Raw genomic sequence first — 20401 nt, 5'->3', positions numbered from 1 at the left:
TGAATTATATTATACGATAGTGTAAAGCATATATATTTTATATAGTTTGCACCTAAAATTACTTTGCATTTTAACTTATGCTAAATCTTTGATTAGCAAATAAATCCCTACTTTTCAATGAGTATTTTATCTTAAAAATGGAACCACAAAACATATTAGTTCCTATACATTTATTTTTGAATATTTTAGCCGATCGAATGCATAGATCTGCTTAATGAATATAAACTACCATGAATTCTTGATATACTGAATTCAAAATTAACAATTTTATTCCAGAACATTCATTTTCCAGTAATACGAACGGCGGTATCGGTTAACGATTCGGCAAGCACACGTAACTTATAATTATTATTCGATCGGCAAACAGTTTTATTAAAATCAAACTTACTCGTTTCTGTTTTAGTGTAAACCAAATCCGTTGAATACAAATTATCGTTGGGGATTACAAGTTTAAATCGCTTCTATGTGTATGGGCATGAGAGAAGTTGTGCGTCGGCCGGCGCGTGTGTGAGTAAATCACCATTAGTGTGTACATCATTTACAAGCCCAAAAATGTTACTTTCCCGCTTCCTCTCGCGGCCCTCTTGTAAGAGCCGCAGGTGTGTGCGTGAGCCGCCCTGTGCCGATAGGTTCGCGAGCTCGATGTAGATGTGTAGGTGAACGGTCCGGGCTCGCGTAGCCCCCGCCAGTGGCGAGCCGGCCGTAGCGGCACTACGACGCGCCTACGCCGTAGCAAACGCGCTCGCATCTGTCCCCCTACCCACATCATCGGACAATAGGACCGGCGACGATTCGTGGCGTTTTGTTATTTTTTGTTAGATGTGAATAAAAGCGACTCTTTGTGACATTCACTCGTAAAAAGCGGAGACAGTATGCTGAAGGGACACCCTTTGTCCTCAAAAGAGACGGTTATTAAGGCGGCACTATGTAATTTTTGAACATTAATTTGTTGAAATGATAGCTTACAAATTGGGACAGTTTAGTCGTGTTGCGGTAGATTGAGCGGGATGTAAGGCAGCCGCAGCGGGATTTATGTTGTGTATTAATAAGTATGCGCGAGAAAGCCTATTTTGGCGTATTATTATAATCCATGTGACGGTAGTGTTGGTGTAACGTAATTAATAACAGACAATTGTACTCAGAGTGCTGGAATGGAGTTTGTATTTCTGCCTTCACAAATACAAATGTAAGGTAAATAATGATATGTTTTGGAACACTTTTCACCTTCCAGCATCCCTTTCCGTTTTATGTTTTTACTTTGTACTGTATTTTTGTTCTTTGTTGTAACGTTTATTTACCAACACTTTTTGGAAAGTTAATGTACTTTAAGAGGCTTTCGAAAGAGACTGGGAAACGTTGATGGATAAGTAGACGAAAAAGAAATGGCGCGAGATTTTGTAGACAAAAATAAAGTATGTAAAGCAGACTTTTCAGCTCGCCTAGCTAGTTAATTATATATTGAATGTTTTCGTTGAAATCAAATATCAGAAAGCTGCATTTTTTAATGTTACAATTTAAAAATGTACTACATATGAAGACACACATTTTTAATAAAGTTCACTGATATAATTTAAGCAATAAATAACGTATTGATTTATTACTTACGTAATTATGGTTGATTTAAGTATTTATGGTACACACATGTGTCAAGTTTTTTTACATTTCAGGACGGTTCGTAAATAAATAATCGTAGCCTAAGATTTTATGTATTATTCAAAAGGTCAACAACTTAAAAAGAGACATACATACATCGTTATGAACGAAAAGAAAATAATATTTTCATATAAAAATTAGGGGGTTATTACATTACATTAAAACGATCAATCGAATACTTTTAAAATCGTTAAACTTGAAAATAAAATTCCCAAAAGTAAACCTAATTTGAATAGTATTAAAATCGTATTATAGCATTGACATAAATCTTCATAATAATATGTTTGCAAAGAACCTTCAAGTGGTATTAAGTAAGTTTTCTTAAAAACTTTTTGTTAACGTTCAGTTATCTTTATCATACTCTGGAGCATTGCTTTGAAATAAGCTTAGGATAGCAAGTTTTTTTCAAACTAATTTATTTTTAAAGTTGGATTTGATACTACTTGAACTCTATATATACTACTCTGACTACGTTTAATAAATGCGATAGGGTATCGAACATTTGTTGAATTTCAAGATCTCTATCTTCATAAAATGCAATATTCCTCCACTTATTACTTCATGCTAGGCCTTATGCAGTGGGGTAGCCACTGCTTGTGAACGGTCACTTGTGGAAAGAAGGCTAGAGCATTAATCATCATCCTTGCTCAAGGCAGTCCGCTGATTGCAGATTTTATGATCAGGTTTCAGGATGACAATTTCAGGATGAAGCTGCACTTGGAAATAATAGTCGTTATCTGAGAAAGGTACTTTACTTTATGTTACCTTAGTCTAAACTAAGGGCTACGAGAAAGCAAGCAGAACCAAATGTATATCTGACATGTAGAAGATAACTCAAGACTATTATCTCAAATTAGGTTGAACACCATCAGAAGCCCCAAAAATATATAGTCCGAAGTCTTGAGTATCCGTCCAGAATGTTCTCCCTAGATTACCATAGTCTTGGAAGGAACTGTTGAATGCCTTTGTGGAGTTCTTGTCATAGTGCTAGGCCGGTGTTTGCACTTGTATTTCAGGAGTACAAAGTAAAGCGTCTTTTCATTTGACGGGCAACTTTGAGAGATTAGATGCCATAGTAGAATGCTGTGCTGTAGGTACCACGGTACTTCAATATTATGTACAGGTACAGTTTTGGTATCATGGTACTGGTGAGCGTGGTAGTGGTTTGAGTAGGATGGTATAACATACCTCTTATATGAGAAATCGTTTTCTATAACAGATGCGGGCACAGAATTTTCAGTTGGTGTCCAAAATATACTCAAAAAAAAAACAAACCAAAAAAAAACTAGGAAAGTTGCATTGGTATTTGCTGGACCTGGAATTGAACCCTGGAAAGTATGAGTATGTCATACTTAAGAGGTTCGTTTTTTACCCACTAGGCCATCACGACTTGACTAAGGGCAGATTTTTCAATCTCCAGATAACTTTTATCAGAGGAATATGTTTGACGTTTTGACAGCTTTTGTATAGAAAATATGTCAAACCGCCATAATTATTCCTCAGATAGAAGTTAACTGATGATTGAAAAATCAGCCCTAAGTATTATGAAAGGACTTAAATATAAGTTGATTTTAAATGATACGAGAACCTTTTTATTTTCTTAACCTCGATAGTAATGCGAACTCGATAACCGAGAAGAAAAATGACGATTATTTCTAAGACTACAGAAATTCTTCGCTTGACCGTTTGCTGTAATAGCCGCCATATTGTTCGATTTAAAAGAATGATGATGATTACGTAGATAGAGGTTATACTTTTTGCCCATTTATGACTACACTAGCTGGTGCCCGCGACTTCGTCTGCGCAGGTTTAGTATTTCGAACAATATGTTTACAAATTGTAGCCTATGTGTTATTCTGATGCATAAGCTATATTATTGTAAAGTTTCATTAAAATCCATTCAGTAGTTTTTGCGTGAAAGAGTAACAAACATCCATACATCCATACATACAAACTTTCGCGTTTATAATATTAGTAGGATATTTTGGTCATTTAGTACATAGTTCAGTGTTTTGGAGGACACGTTTAACTGTAGGTCCCGGCTGTTATTGTGCATCTTTGGCAGTCGTTCTGGGTAGTCAGAAGCCAGTTAGTCTGACAACCAGTCTTACCAAGGGGTATGCGGTTGCCCGGGTAGCTGGGTTGAGGAGGTCAGATAGGCAGCAGCTCCTTGTAAAACACTGGGGCTCAGTTGTATTCGGTTAGACTGGAAGCCGATCCTAATATATTTAGCTGGGAAAGGGCTCGGGGGATGATGAGTACATAGTCCACCACAAGCCATCTAGGTATTCCTAAAAATACCTTTGACTTTACAACATCGATATCTATTATTCTGGTAACAAATTTTAATTTAAATGTAGGAGAGAAACGGTGTTTTTCATTCAGCATAGTACTATCCTGTTTCGCCTCAACTTGGCCTTATGAAGAGGGGCCTGTAATTACCTCGTGAGTACACACTCCACAAAATTTCCCGAAATTATAAAGCTTAAAAAGCAAGTAGGTCCTAAGAGACGAGTAGAAGGTCAGAGTTTACGCGAACAAAGTCGCGGGTAACAATTAGTATTTTATAAAGCACTTTTAATTTAATCCTAGTTACTGTGCACTTTGTGTTGCATGTGTGTTTAGTTTTCTTGTTTTGTTCTGCAGGAGTTAGATAACATGTAGCGTTAGTTGTTGAACTTTATGTGTTTTTCTGTGCATATACATACTTGCAGAAACTGAACCACGTGTGATTACAATGCATTTTTCTATTAGATTTTAATTATATCGGTATTTAAGTCCCAGTAACCAACAGGTTGACTTGTTTAGAGCAACTTTAACAAAAATCCGCTTACATGATACACATGAAATACCTAAAAAATATACAAATAGCTAAACAGACATTTGTCACATGTTTAGAGAATATTCCCTGTTGGAATATACGCATGGTGTACGTATAATACCTCCTTTACAAATATCCAAGATTATATAAAGCATACCTACTTCAATCATTCGTCAAACATTCAATCATTCAATGTTCACTTTAATCGTACGTTCTTACATTCGAAATATAACAGTCGTTCAGGATACATGTGTTTTCTTTGTCTCACCTGCACCCATATCCAACAGGTTATGGGCCCAGGCCGTTTTCTGTAGTTAAAAGTAATACAACAAAATTTTTAAATTCAGTGAAAGAGTGTAAATTAAAATTGCATTAAAAATGAACAAAATATCACATCTTATGACGGTGTTATTTCTGCGTTGCTAGGTGATGAGCAACTCAATATGGTTTCTGTGAAGACTACGCCTACTACTAGACTACGACTCGATCATGAATTGTATAATAACAATGAGACCCACATGAGACCCACACTCAAAATAAAAATAATTAGTGCTCTCGCTGTGGCGGCATATTGGGCTGACAAAGTGTAGTCTCACTATAAGACATGTCATCGACACGAAAGAAGAAGAATAAAAATAATTATCAACCCGGAAATTCAATGCATATAATATCAAAAAAAAAAAAAAAAAAAAAAAAAAAAAAAAAAAAAAAAAAAAAATGTATTGTGATCATTGCGGACGTCGGAATAATTTCAAAAAGGACTGCCGTTACTTAAAGGGACTGCAGCAAAATAATCAATGGGTGAACTTCAAAAGTCTGCCAATAACATTGAATACTGCAACAATGACCAGGACGGTTTCATTTTTATGATTTCATAATGTAAATTGTCTGCTAATTATGTAGAAAATAATACTGTTTATTTTCTTTTAGATTCTGGTGTGACAGATCATGATGACATATATCATATTAAAAAAAAAAAAAAATTAATTAAAAGATTGACAATGTAAAAAGGTTTTAACCTCGTACGTCGAATTATCCACACCATTGAAGATCGGTGTTGCTAGGAAAGGAGTTTCAATCCTGGAGTTTGGTAAAGGGTAAATCGAGGTAACAACATAAATTCAAGGATCAATTGATGACGTTTTATATTCACCGGAGGTACGTTATAATATGCCAAAAGACTGGTATGTCGGTAATTTTTTTTTTTTTTTACATTTATGTTAAAAATAATAAATGTTTTATGACAGGTGAGAACATCAATCGATAATGTTTTTAGTATTACTTTTAAACAGTAATAATTCTCTGAGTAATTTAAATTTAGTTGAAGAGAATAACCAAGACTGTGTAAAAGAGTATAAATAATACGGCATAGTACTCACTTAAATAAACAGAAAAATTTTATGTTCAAATATGTAGTTGATGAAAATAATGTTTTATGTTTTTATTTGATAATTTGGTAATGCTGATGAATTATTTGAACCTTGCATACTTGGTAAAAACCATGTACTGTAGATAATAAGAACTATTTTGTTACTTTTATAGACAATTTTATACATTACAGTGTAATATTACACTGTTATATATATTTGATGTACCTACGCTAAGTCAGAAGTGCTGACATGTTTTCAAGATTTTGTTGCTAAAAGTGAAAATTTATTTAACCATAAAGTAAACTAATTTATATTGCGATAGTGGGCGAGAATATCTTTCTAATGAATTTAAAGATTATTATTGTGTTTGTAAGGAATAACTTAGGTACTGTTTAACAGTATCGAATAGCCACAACAAAATGGTGTCGAGGAGCGGAGGAGAGTTAACCGAAATGGCTCGACCATTGGTTACAAGTGCGAAATTATATAAAATATTCTGGGATGAAGCTATATTAATATACATATTTAACAAATAGACTACCCACAAAAGCGCTCGCCAATAATAAAACACCATACGAAACATGACACAATCAATACCGAAAATACGAAACCGAAAATAAGTCATTCAAGACATTTAAAATAATGATGATGATTCGGTTCAACATGTTCATGATAAAACTAAAGCCTCGAAATTTGACGAAAAGTCATTTAAAGCCATATTAGTTGGTTACGACCAAAATGGTTACAAACTATTTACCTAATACAGAAAATAACCAATTCCCTATTGCGAGGGATGTTGATTTGATGAAAGAAAGTGCTTGCGGCACTAATAACCGCGTAGACAAGCACTGCCACAATCATCTGTCCAAGATGCTATGTGGCCAATGATGATGATGATTTGATGAGTTGTATTTCTATAATACCTGTTCAAATTCCCGCCTAAATTAACAAGCACGATAACGACGATAAATCGGCAAAGTTAATAGGCAACAAACACAAACATAATCATTCCCCTGATAATAGCTCAGAAGCTGGACCTTCATCTAGCAAACTGAGACGTAATACAAATAATTCTCAAAGTACCCCAATAGATTATAAAAGGATTGATGACCCATTTTTGCTTATCGCTCACAACTGTTCAATCACTACCATGCACCTATTGTGACATTTTTAGTGGGGATGATTCTAGTATACATATGTTGAAAACCACAAAAAGTGAAATAGAGTCTAATCATAGAAATAATACTTGGACTCTCATAGCAAGACCTAAAAATTTTAACATAAAAAGCTCAAATTGGGTATGTACAATTAAAAATAACGAGTTGGGTAAACCTACATGGTATAAAGCCCGATTAGTAGCTCGTGGTGTCACTCAACAATGCTTACAAGATTATAACGAAACGTTGACTCCAGTAGCTCAAATATAATCTTTCCAATTTATTTTAACTCTTGCAAATCAGTTTGATTTACATGCCCATCTTATGGATGTAAAAACCGCCGTTTAGAAAGGCATTCTCAAGGAAGATATCTATATGGAAGTGCCTTATGTACGCAATGCGCATGCAATGCTTAGTACATGACCAGAAATTTGTGCTGCTATAGGTATTATAAGTCAGTATCAAAGTAAAATTAATGAAGTTATGGAATTGGTTAAAACATCTTTTGAGATACATAAAAGGAACTCTTAAATTAAAGCTATACTATCTGAAATGTGATTACAAACAACTGATGGCAGGGTATGCAGATTCTGATCGGTTGAGGCGACGTTATTGACCGCAAAAGTACAACAGATCACATAATTAAAGTGTTTGATAATTGTACAAATTCGTGGAATACACGGAAACAAAATAGTCGCCGGTTCCTCAACAGAAGCTGAATATATGCTTATTTGAAGCTATAAGAGAAGCGATTTGGATAAAATCATTATAACATAGTTCTATTCTGATAAAACAGACAATGATGATATATGAAGTTAATAACAGTTGTATTAGCATCGCTAATAATCCTACAAATCACAAACGATATTGTGACGAATTTAGTTAAGTTTTTATGTGTTGATTTGTGTGATGTGATGTGATGTGTTATTTATGTGTTTTTAGTTTAGTTTAGAATTAATAAGAACCCATCTGCCGCATTAGGCACGTCCTGTAAGGGTAGATGTAAGGTTGTATATGTAAATAAATAAGTAAATGTAATAACAAAATACCAGACAACCAGGCAACAGTCTGGAACTGAATGACATGAGGTTTAAAACTCATATATAAAAAAGCCACACTTTTTAAGAAAGCATATTATAAGTTAGAACATTAAGTTCAAGATAAAAATGCTTAGAAATGTGGTGGTCCTGCTCCATAGGACATAACAATATCTAATTAATAACCAAATTAAAATTTTACCAGCTAGTAAAATTGTATTTTTCCTTTGACTATTTGTCTGGTGACAAAATATGTACATATAAAAGTATTAATTAATGTAAAATATGTGAATGTTTATAAGTACATTAAAAGATTCATATCATGTTTAATAATTATTCTTATAAATGGTATTTGACTCATGCATTTTCGTGAAACATGAAAATTTGAAGCATGAAGCATTTTAATGGTAATTTAATTCTCATATGTTTTTGTTTGTGATTCTACATGACCTTCGCATGCTGTTATTGTATGTATCAATACATATAAACTGTAATACCATACTATGTATTAAAAAAAAAAAAAAAAGTAACCATGGAGTTACTTGCCTGTTCTTCTCTAGAATCAAACTTATTTATGTTTTTGACTTTCATAAGTGCTTGTTATGGTCTAAATGAAGTAAATGTTTTGACTTTGACTTATGATGCAAAGTTTTTAGAATTAAGTTGAACTTAATGTAAATTTTTGAATAATTTCAGTTCAATGATTTTATTTAGAATGCTATTATGTTTATAATCTAACCTGTTGATCAAAGTTATTGTAATTTGATATGCAGCAGGTACTATTTATGACTGTATAAAGTGTATGTAAATATTGCATATTGTCCTATACTGCAATGTACAAATTGTATTGTATACTTTATATATCAAACAATGTTTAAGGTTCTTCTAACCTACAGACAGACATGTGTTGCTGGGGAGTTTGTTGCGCCACTTCTTCTTCCCAGTAAAAACACATAGGAAGTGGTGAAAGGTGGGCGTTTTGGGGACTGTCTTTTATAAATTCCTGACGTTCAAAAGGTGCTGTTTTGCAGCCAAGTTTGGGTAAACGATTTTTGACTTATGATTGTATAAAATGCTTGTACATTTGAGGGGGGCTGTTGGAATATACGCATGGTGTACGTATAATACCTCCTTTACAAATATCCAAGATTATATAAAGCATACCTACTTCAATCATTCGTCAAACATTCAATCATTCAATGTTCACTTTAATCGTACGTTCTTACATTCGAAATATAACAGTCGTTCAGGATACATGTGTTTTCTTTGTCTCACCTGCACCCATATCCAACATTCCCCGTTCAAACTTTTCATGAACTTCTTTTAAACCAAAAGTATTTATTTGATGCACAAACAAAACTAAAAAATCGGCCTCGGCCTCGTATCGTGCCCTTATGAGCTTCGAGATGTAATAATATTCATGTGAATTAAAATATTAGCCAGCCAATTAGTGTGGTTGACTGCCCCAGGGCGCGCTGGTTCATTCAGCTATAGCCATACAGAAGCAGACGTTATTCAGTTTAGTAGTAATTAATACCCGAATATTTGACCAGTGGGGTGCAGATTGTTTTGTGTATGGTTTTATTTACAAATCGTATCATAAAGTATTAAACATCGACACCACGAAACCTCTGAGATTTATATTATTGTACAAATAATTTGAAAAATAAAAAAAAAGTGCAAGAGTAACACACTGCAAACAGACGACAGTTTGTTTGGGCTCATAAATCAGTGTGAAGAGGAATGGTAGTACGCACATTACAAAGATCAGGTATTTAAGCGGTCAACTGTCGGTCGACTCTTTAGTCTCCAGTTTGCGGGTACCCTTAAAAGGACCGTCAAGAAAATTGAACTTGAAATCTTCAAAATTATTATTTTTTAAATATTCAAAATTATTTTTCATCAAAAAGAGTTACAATAAATGTTTGGCAATGACCCTCAAACTTGGCTACAGCCTGTGTCTTGAGGGAGCGAGTTGCGACAGTCAGGTATTGACGAACATCTTGTAACCAGTGTTTAAAAATAGAGACGTAAATAAGCGATACCATACCGTACATTTCTTTATTGCTATCAATTCAAAGATCAGGTATGTCTGATTGCTATGCAAATCTGTCGCCCTAGTACATAATGTACATTTTCCTCGTCGACAAGAATGTTCAAATAAAATATGTATGAAGGGTATATTTCTGCGGTTTTCGTCTTCTGCCAAGGTCTGATATTAGTATTTAGAATAAGATCATAATATGATCTGATAGTAGATAATCATGAGTTTTTGTCATATCTCTAATCTTTATATTCAACATTATGGGTAAAATTTACTTCAATATCAGAAGCTTCGTGATACCTAACTTATTAGATAAGTATATATAAATATAGATCACGAGAAATACCAAAAATAGAATTCAGTATTCTATACTTTACGTTAAAGCTAGCTTATGACCTTACCTAGAAATTCAAAGCGATAGTCTGATTCTAAAGAAATATTTACCGGTAAATAGCTTCTGTTAAATTACAGAGCTATTTCAGACTTGCTTACAGTGTTGTTTCAAGGAATTGAGAACGTTTTCAGTCATGTTCAATCAACAATGTACGGCTGTAGACTGACTAGATGAGCTTAGCTGGATTAGAGTCAATCATAACACTCAAGTATTTGTTTAAATAAATTATTGATACTTCTATCTTTTTTGCTTATGGGCATCATTCACTTGCGAATAGGAGAAGGACCGTGGTAGACTCTTGTCCATTTATTTACCTGTCCTGTTGGGTCCCGTATTCAGCAAGGTATTCACCAATCCCATATATCGCCTTAACCTAATAAGTAGAGTGTATCTATTTTTCAGCCTGTCTTAAATCCGTCTTTTGCACTCATTGACCCAGGGCGGTCGCTCTCTGGAACAATCCCATACACGTTATCCAGTAGCTCAAACCATCACTGTCAAACAATGACTACACCCTGATCGATATCGGGTTGAACTGACAACTACAAGTAGTACCTCGTTTAAAACAACAAAGCAATTTAACAAAATAGATTGCAGACTAACCGTTACAAGTTAATCCTTTGTACAATCGATACCTGCCCAGACCATACTTTGTCTATAACTGACGTAGAGAAATACTTTTGAAATACCAAAGCCCAAGAATGTTTTACGAAGTTCAAGCAAGTTTATAAAATGGAGAAATACGTACTTTTGCAGCTTTACCTTTGTTCTTTTACGGGGAGTTAAACTCTGTGGGAGTTATGTCGGTGTAACTGTTATGCTGGCATAATTGTGAGTGGGCTGCCAGTCTCGATACTTGGAAAAATGAATTAAGTCTGAGGTTGAACTGATTCAGAAAAAAACGGTGTTATTAAAAAAAGGCAATACACCTACTTTCATAAAGCCGATATACATAAGTATGTGATTCAAAATGAGTTATTACGAGCATCGATGGTGATTGTATCAGGGTCGTTAATGTCTAAGTATGCTTTACAAATTGTCAAATGTCTTGTGACATAATTACTCGGCTGGTTTCCTCGCGCTCTAACACTTTGATTCTTGTTGAATTTTGTCAAATTTTGATGCTCAGTGCTCGTCACTAAACTTTCTCACACCGCCTATGATGTAACTTACGTCAAGTTTATACGGAAACTATGTTCAACTAAGAAAATCTTTACCGGCAGACTTGGTCTGAGACGTTTATCCACTTTATCAGAAGTGCACCGTGTGAATAACAATGCACGCCCGTTAATACTGAGTCACAGATATTGTAAGCCACCGTCATCATTACGGAGACTGAAGATTGACGGGATCGATACGAAACTTCATCCTGGCATACAATAGAGGATACCAAAACCCACCTTTAAGTCCCGTATACACTTGCAACAATTCCCCGTTGTTACGCCCAGCGGTGTTGTTTGCCGTACCAGCGATACCGCGATTGACTGGGTTCATTGTTTGACGCGGCAGGCGTAACTCTATTGTGGACGGAAAATGTCATAGCCCGCTACGATGTGTACCCGTCCTATGTTGCGTTCGATGTATTGTATTTCACGCAGTTTTATGTCAACTTTGATATGTCTGGCGAAATTTTATACAATTTCGAGGTGTCAGGCGGTGACGACACGGTTTTACAATATTAGTTTGGACTGGCGTGTTTTTTTGGTGGAACAACAAAAAAATATAAGCCTAAAGTTATTTGTTCATAATTTTCGTAATTAACATTTTGAAAAACAAAACTAGTTCAACGGATTGTCATGTGACATTGGTTCCTCTGGGATTCTGAGCTGGAAAATGTTTGAAACTGGGAAAAAAGTTGTCGCGTAAATAACCCACGTTTTTCATAGTTGGTTTTGACAGTTTTATGACAGAATGAAGTTTTATAAATTATTACAAAAGCTTTAAATGGGATAAAAGGGATAGACTTAAAAACCGGCTTTGAGTTAAATTATCCATGATTAACTTCAATCAAAAGATCCAAGACAAACCACATTCAAATACTACCACGCTACTGTAGTGAAAAAAAATTGCTAGTAGTCAGTTTTTACTTACTTATAGCTGTATTTTTTTATCTGGGGACACGGCAGTGCTCCATCCAAGTCTCGATTCTATTTTTGTTGTGGTCCTTTCATATTTTTGAGTTATCTCAGTAGTGTCAAATGCCCGTTGACTTTTATTAAACTTTTACCTAAAATGTCATGAAATCTTAGAGGCACTTATATTTACCTGTCTTCACTTTATTACCTAGGTACTTGTACGCATATTTCAAAGCAAGCTCAAATCACTCACAAAATACACCAAAAAAGAACACAGTTTCAGAATTGCTTTTATTTCATCTTGTTGCTACGTAGTTTGCAATAGAGCCGACAAGCCGCTTTATCTGTTACATAGCCTGAAGTCACATTCTTATTATTCGCGCGCGCCTTCGAGAGCACAAATCAAAATAAGTAACTAGTTATTGGTATAACGCGAAAATACACTAACATTGTTATATTGCGTTATTTTATTAAGTTACTCATAGTTTTATTACGATTTATCTTCATTATGTGTTTCAATGAAATCTAGATATGTTGTTTTTATGACTGGAATTTATTTTACCCTAAATTCAACGCCCCGCGGTTACCGTGGTCAAGAGTAGTGTCTGGACACAAACCGTTCGTGACATCTACCACCCACTTTAGCACTGGTGGATAATGATAAAGGTAGCGGAGAGCTATAGACCAATAGGTCACCATATTATATACCTACCAGGTAGACATTTGAAACCTTTTTTACGTTAACCTTTCAATATTTTGAGCAAAATGTCAACAAAGCCATTAAATAGACACAGAACAATGCAACGCGCGGTTCATTATGACTGAGTTGCATGATCGAATGCAATGAACATTAATAATAATTCCCCTCCAATAAACATCTATTCACCCCACTCAAGAATTTAACTTTGACTTTCAAAATTATTGGTGAAGCTAATAAATAAATAAAGTATGAATTTATAACTGTGAGTTAATAAATCTTTTCATGAAAAACAAAATAATAGTATACCCTAATTTATATAGTTTCTTTTTTTGTCAGAACCGAGCCTGTTTGCAAAGTGGCCGATTTTATTTTATCCGTTTGCCGGACGAATACTTTGCCGTCCTTGAGTCAATAGAGGTTTAAAATGAGACTTTAAATAAAAATGGCTCGTTTCGCAATGATAGTTGCGCTTTCCGTTGAGAGTATTTCTGTTTCGGATTAATTTTATTTTTTAAGCTGAATATTTGAGAAGACGGCAATCAGAACGTATTTTATTCCTAGTGTTTTATTTTACATCATCATCATCATCATCATCATCAGCCTATTGCAGTCCACTGCTGGACATAGGCCTCTCCAAGTGCACGCCACTGAGATCGATCTCGCGCAAGTCATCACTCCACCGTGCCTGAGGATTTTACATGCTTAAAGCTAATTGATAAATTGCAATTGACATTGCTTATCGATTAGGTATAAAAAACACACACACTACCAAATGCAAAAAGTCACCTTTAAAATAAGGTTTTATTTTTTCGATAGACAATAAACAGTGCCACTGATCAAGTAAAACCACCTTATATTTGCAATAAAATTTTCCACTCGATATAATTCGAACTTTATAAACAAAAGACATTTAAAAAGTACAAAAGAAAAGATTTCGAAGCTTTCGTGAAAATTCACAGCAGTAAAAAAACTTCTAATTCAATTTGATTCTGATTCGAACCCACATAATAATGTTTTTATGTTCTTACCAAATCAATTGAAACAAGTATTTCTGACCGCACAAGGGTACCTACGGCAAAAAGTTGTTTTTTGATCATGCGAATGTAATTGTATCAAACGAAGCAAAACCACAAATCGTACCGATTAAAGACAAACTTCGAAATTGCGTACAAAGGTTGTAAATAGGTTACCTTTTGCACCAACACCATTAGAGGGCATTGAAAGCTTTTGAATCTCGGTTTTTCATTTGAATATCGAATGCACGTTTAACAACATGTCCTGTTTAATGCCAGTAACAAAAATATAGCAATGATTTAACCTCCTTACGCTTTCAAGACTCCTTTGCAAAAAACAAGATAAGCTTAGAAAGCTTACATATAAAAACTCATCCCTTAAAAACAAGGTCATAAATCAAATAAAAATCAAATTAACCATATCAAACAACTTTTAATATACACCGTCCTTGCAATCCAGGAAATATTGACAGATTTTCCAGCTTCGAGAGAACCGTTGGTCCATCCAAGCCAATACGGTGGTCAGGTAGCAGCGCCTTTACGTGTTACGCTTCAGAGAATGCGATCATTGTACCTTTCGAATGTCACCTCGTTCTTCTACTAGATGTTCCTTGAATCGAGAAAATTGAATTGAGTCCGTAGTACCTCTTTTGAAAATGTCTTTTATAAGATACACGAAATACTTGTTACTGGGAACCAATAAGTTGAACGTCAAAGATTTGTTTCGAACGTTCCGGAGGGTATGGCACCGAAAGGATTGTGATTTTCCGAGGAGTAGTTTAAATGGTTTTACTACTGTATTGGATGTGGGTTTGTATCGAGAATTTTGATTAACTGCTGTTGTGCAAAGGTCATTTAATTGTGAAATATTGACCATCTGGGTTTTTGTACTGGTTGTATTTTAGGTTCCCATAATCCAAAAATATGACAGTAGCTAAATGTTAATAACACACCGCTCCTCGGCAAACATCAAAATCTGATGAATAGGATAAATAAAAGCACGGGGCACAACCAATTAATACAATTTTAATCGCAGTAAAAATCAAATCAGCCTTCATTTACCGTAAAACATAACGTCCTTTTTCGATAGCAACTGCCGCATTTCCATCGAGCAAATAAAAAAGGAACGATCTCTAATAAAATTACCGCTATAGGAAAACGGGGCCAGTTATTAATAAAGATATAATTTCCCCCGGTTATGAGTGTGAACGGCCATCCGTTACGCAATTAAAACACGCGAAATGGTTCCGTGTCCATTGAGATTTGCATACAGATATGTGATTATAGCCAAAACGGCTTTATGTTATGGATATAATGCGTACGAAAAAATATCACGCCACGGAATAGGTATACAGAATTTTATTACCGTAAAATCCGATCCGAGCATGGGGATTTTTTTGCCAAAATTTTTACGTGCGCGTCGTGTTTCGAACAAAAGTTATAAAATTCTGTGCTGGAAAAATAATACTGTTGTAAAGTTTTTACTTCAAGCCGAATCTAGGCTAGCCTAGGAATATACTTAAAGTACATACATCCAACATTTTTTGCCACTGTTTTTTGAAATATATATGTAGGTATTAGATTGTACAAACTATATCGCAAACTATATCGCAAGAGTTAAAAAAAGTGCCTTTAAAGCAAGAGCAGAGCTAAGTATTTACTAATAATATATTTTTCAGCGCCATAAATGTAGTTATAATAATGACTTTCAACTTTAAATAATAGCCATATTATTCATAATTGCTAATTTAGAAAGACGAATCCCATAAGCATCTTCACTAATATTAGTAGGTCCTAATTTACAACTCAAAACTAACCTTATATGTACTAGCAATAAGTTTCAATATCATGCACATTATCAAGACAGCAAACTAGCCCATTAAGATTTTTACGACCCTCTACTTATTTTAATCACCCAGTAATTTGGCACAAAGATAATATTTCCCTCACAAAATAACGATGCAGAAAGCTTGTTTAAAACCATACTGTATTTTATTTTATGTTTGCACGTTATACCAAAATTCCAGTAACCAGTTTATATTTGAGTGCTGGCAACAAAAGATTACAAGATAAGGCTTTTTGCAAATATACCAAAACGAGTGAAATTACCAAATGCGCAGTACATTATGTGGGCATAGAGCCTTAGGTAAGCGGCTACACGATAACGTTCTTCGACCTTGAATAAAATAAACGAAATTTTTCGCTCAAGTAGGAAACTCATAACCGAGCTTCAGGAGTTATCTATAGCTATAGAAGAACGCCTTTTACTTGACCGTCGCGATCTGGCCGTTGTATAACCATCAATTTTCGATCGGCAATAAAGAGAACAAATTCCTTTTCTTGGAATGAATATTGTCTTCACTAACATTGAAAACTGATAGTGGGTCATCGAGCTTTTCTTCTGTATTTTATATTTAACCCCTCGTATTTCCATGAACAAAAAGATAGAGAGTGATTACACTCACGTAAAAAATGTGTAGAGTTAACTTTCAAAGTGTCTTCTTAAATATATATCAGTAATGGAAGAAAAAAAAATCCGAACATAAAACTTAATTCAGATCAAGTGCCGAACCATGTCCAAACATCAATGTTTTATGACGCTCATCGCAAGATGGTGAGCTTCAGATATCTGTTAAACAGGTCAACGAACGATTCGGACATCAACCCAATTATTGAAATTCGAACGACTTATAAAGAGGTTGAATAGAATGTAGGCGACATATCGGCGACTTATTGACTCACATAGATAGTAGAACAGATGTATTTAGGTCACAATGCGATGCAATATCCTTCGCCTTTAGTGAAAAAGGGACTAACTACAATTTATTGCCACCTGAGTTTGTGACAAAAGGGGATATCAAAGAATGAGTGTAGTAGCTAGCTCATGTTACACTAACCGCAGTTGAAAAGGCACTCAGAACATATAATATCATATTTATTTATCTTTTCTGGTAGTTGCTTTGTGCTTAAAAAAACTGTATTTGAAACCTACAAAGCATTGATGATCTAGATAAATTATTACATGAAAAAAACAACGCCATACTGAAGAAATTCTACCAGATCTATCGGCACATATGTGTCTAGAAAATAAGAGGAAATAGTTAATGTGCCTGTGTTGCGGTTGTCACCCCGACCGCGACACACACAGCGTCTAGACTTTAAGCACTTAGAAGAAGTCTTATGGATGTACGGTTTCCGACATAGAAATATCAACCAATAACTTTACTCTTTGGCTGTAAAAAAATGTCTTTTTTGAAAGAAATACGAGCCATTGTAATGGCGGTTGTGACTGTTTCAATCAATATTCTAAGTATCTTTACTGCGTTAGCATCATAGCTGGATTTATTACCGACCAGTACTTATGCTTTCTCAATGCGGTTTAGAGATTTCAGACTTAAAATCTGAGTCTTGATGTCTTAAGTTAACTTTAATGATAGAATACTCTAAAAAGGACTTTATAGACAGTGCTTAAGTTTCAAATTAAATTTTTTCTCAGCACTGCATTCTAAAACGTTCATCTGCCTTTTAATCTGACAGATCTGAACCTAATTCCGTTGCTTCCAAGAATTGAATTATTAGCGGACAACGGAATTCCGTGTTAAATGGCAAGGGACATTGATCTCGAAGTCAGTTACTAGGTCAACACGGTGACAGTAACGGCTATCAGGCAAACATTCAGATCAGATCTCAGTAATGTCGCCGACGGAATCCAATAGGCCAATTTCGACATTGATGGAATTTAGTGGCCGTTCAAATCCATTTCGTGTCCTGTTGAGATAGATTTTATTTTACTTATAGCTGAATACATGTTGACAAGTTTTATTTTCGAAAAGAGTATTTTTTTAACACGATTGATAACAATACGTTTCCGATAATTTCGTTGGTTTTTGAGATGTGTTCACATTTCTTTGTTTCAATGTCTCCCATTTCTGTGACCGTTCTTGTTGATTGATGAAATCAGTTCTAGGGCAACTTCAGATTATCAAATGCTCTTTATACACATTACTAGTATTCATGGTACCTACTTTATTATTTTCTACCGATCCCCTTCCAGTGAGGTGGCAAGGCGATCTCACTGGAGTTTTTAAAAATAGAATAGAAAAAAGGACTTTTATTTTTTATTATAAACGATGACCTACTTTACACGAGCAAATTGTGCCGTCAAAGTTCTCTGACGTACCTTTCCTTTGATTGTGTCAACTAGCTTTCCTTTGTAATTTATATGGCAACTTACCTACTTTCTTTGCTACTCTATAATTGTTTGGTTATAATGTAGTAAGTTTGCACACGGAGCATATTTAACTTTTAAACCTTTATAAGTAACTAGCCGTTTTCACGGTAATTTACAGCATTAAAAAAAACAATTCGATTCAGTAGTTTCAGAGCCTTTGAGGTACAATCAAACAAAATAATGTCTCCTTTTCATTATATTAATATGTGTACAGTTTAAATAGGTTTCAAGTAATCGTAAATTCTGAAAAGATTAAAAAAAAGCAGTAAACCTCGTGGTGTCGACACGCCCAGTGTCACTGAAAGCCGCCCACAGTTTGATTTTGCGGTTTGAAACAAAAAAGTTATTGTTGACGTCACGCGGCGCTTATGTATTTTGATACTTTGTGTTGAGAAAAAAGAAAGCTAACATAGAGAAGATAACTAAAGATGTTTTTATAATGTTTTATTTTATTTCATAAATGTCTGAGTCTGTCAGTTCTTCATATTATTATTTACTTTCCTGATTTGGATTCTCAACGCTCTTACTTTATAGTAATGATTTTTTGAAAACCACAAAACACCTTAAACATCTAACGATGCGGACACATGTTTCTATATTTTATTCTCAGGTTCAATGCTAGTATAAAAGGGCTATCATGAAGTGCAATCCGATTTATCAAGCGTTCAATCTCCAATTTTCAACAAAAAAAAAATATATACTTGTAAATAAAAACACCTGAAAATCAATGCCAATAAAAGGGATTAACTTCCAATGTATATTCACTTATGTGATTATACCCGGCAGTTGTTCGTACAATTTCCAAGTACAATCTATTTCTGTTCAGTCGAGTAAATGGTTTCCACGAAACAATTCTTATTTTACCTTTTCATTATAAATAGAAAGGTTTGCATTGGCCGATGTTGCAGCTTAACTTGGTTTATCATGGATGAGTATAAAGTCTATAATGGTATTAAATTCTGTTTCGTTTTTGTTTATTCCGGCACATTTTTAATTGTTTCTGTGTAAAAGCCATTTTGATTTTAACGCAATTTATTATATACAGCTTATTTTTTTATAAAATGGGATTAATCTGGGTTAAAATATAACAAGAGATAAATAGAGAAATAATATAACATTGCATATTAAAAGTGACACTGAATTAAAAGCTTTAACTATTCCTGAATACCACAGAAACGAATGCAAACACCAAAAGCAAACTACCAACTAAAAATCCCTGATTATACACAGATAATACAAATCAAGTTTTATAGCAGCTTTTAAAACATTGGTGTCCTCTTAACACCGTTGTATACAGAGCGGCCATTTTCAAAAAATAAAAAAGTAACCCCCGCTATTTACTGAGTAATTAAAGCACTGGCTGGTCTTTACGACCAACGCCAGAATGTTCTATTACATTCAGAAACGACGTTCCTTTTATAAAAATACAAAACATTTTTTTTTCTCTTATTATCAACGTAAATGTCGCCCGTTATGAATAATGCAAGACTTAAAAAAAAATAATGTAGTTGCCAGCATTAAATATTGAATTACATTTTATGGTGACGCTGACCTTTTTGGTTCATCTCGTTATGCAATTTTGAGCCTATGAATACAATTTAAACAGACGATTCCGTGAATGTATCCTCAGTGTTATAATTGGATGAGTTTCACAACATTTTAGTGCACTTCTGCATATAATTAAAAAGTCCAAAACTGAGCTGGGTAATTAATACATATTTTTTGCAAAAACGTAAACTATAACATAATGTTCGTTAGGAAACGCTTTAAAAAAATAAGTTGGTATAGGAAGATCGTTTGAAATTCTATTTATAACTAGGTATTGTCAAAGGTTCTTGGTACTATAAGAATGTAGGAAAAGTTGGCATCTATTTAATCAGCAGTACCATTAAAAGTCCTAAGGATC

At 34.4% G+C, this 20401-nt stretch overlaps 1 protein-coding gene across 2 annotated transcripts in view; it reads left to right on the top strand.

Annotated features, from left to right (window-relative positions):
• The first annotated feature begins 799 nt into the window (after window positions 1-799).
• Window positions 800-20401, top strand: part of LOC124637837 — a 62857-nt gene continuing 43255 nt past the window's right edge. The window contains exon 1 of one of the 2 annotated variants that reach the window (XM_047174535.1): window positions 800-1186. The gene's annotated coding sequence lies outside the window, so the exon portion shown is untranslated. Of the gene's footprint in view, window positions 1192-20401 lie in introns of both variants that reach the window. The other variant, XM_047174536.1, reaches the window with a different exon arrangement.

Source organism: Helicoverpa zea, chromosome 16 (genome assembly GCF_022581195.2).
Source record: "Helicoverpa zea isolate HzStark_Cry1AcR chromosome 16, ilHelZeax1.1, whole genome shotgun sequence".
NCBI classification, from domain to species: Eukaryota; Metazoa; Arthropoda; class Insecta; order Lepidoptera; family Noctuidae; genus Helicoverpa; species Helicoverpa zea.
Note: the sequence above shows the minus strand (reverse complement) of the source record. Positions and strands in the feature narration are given on the sequence as shown.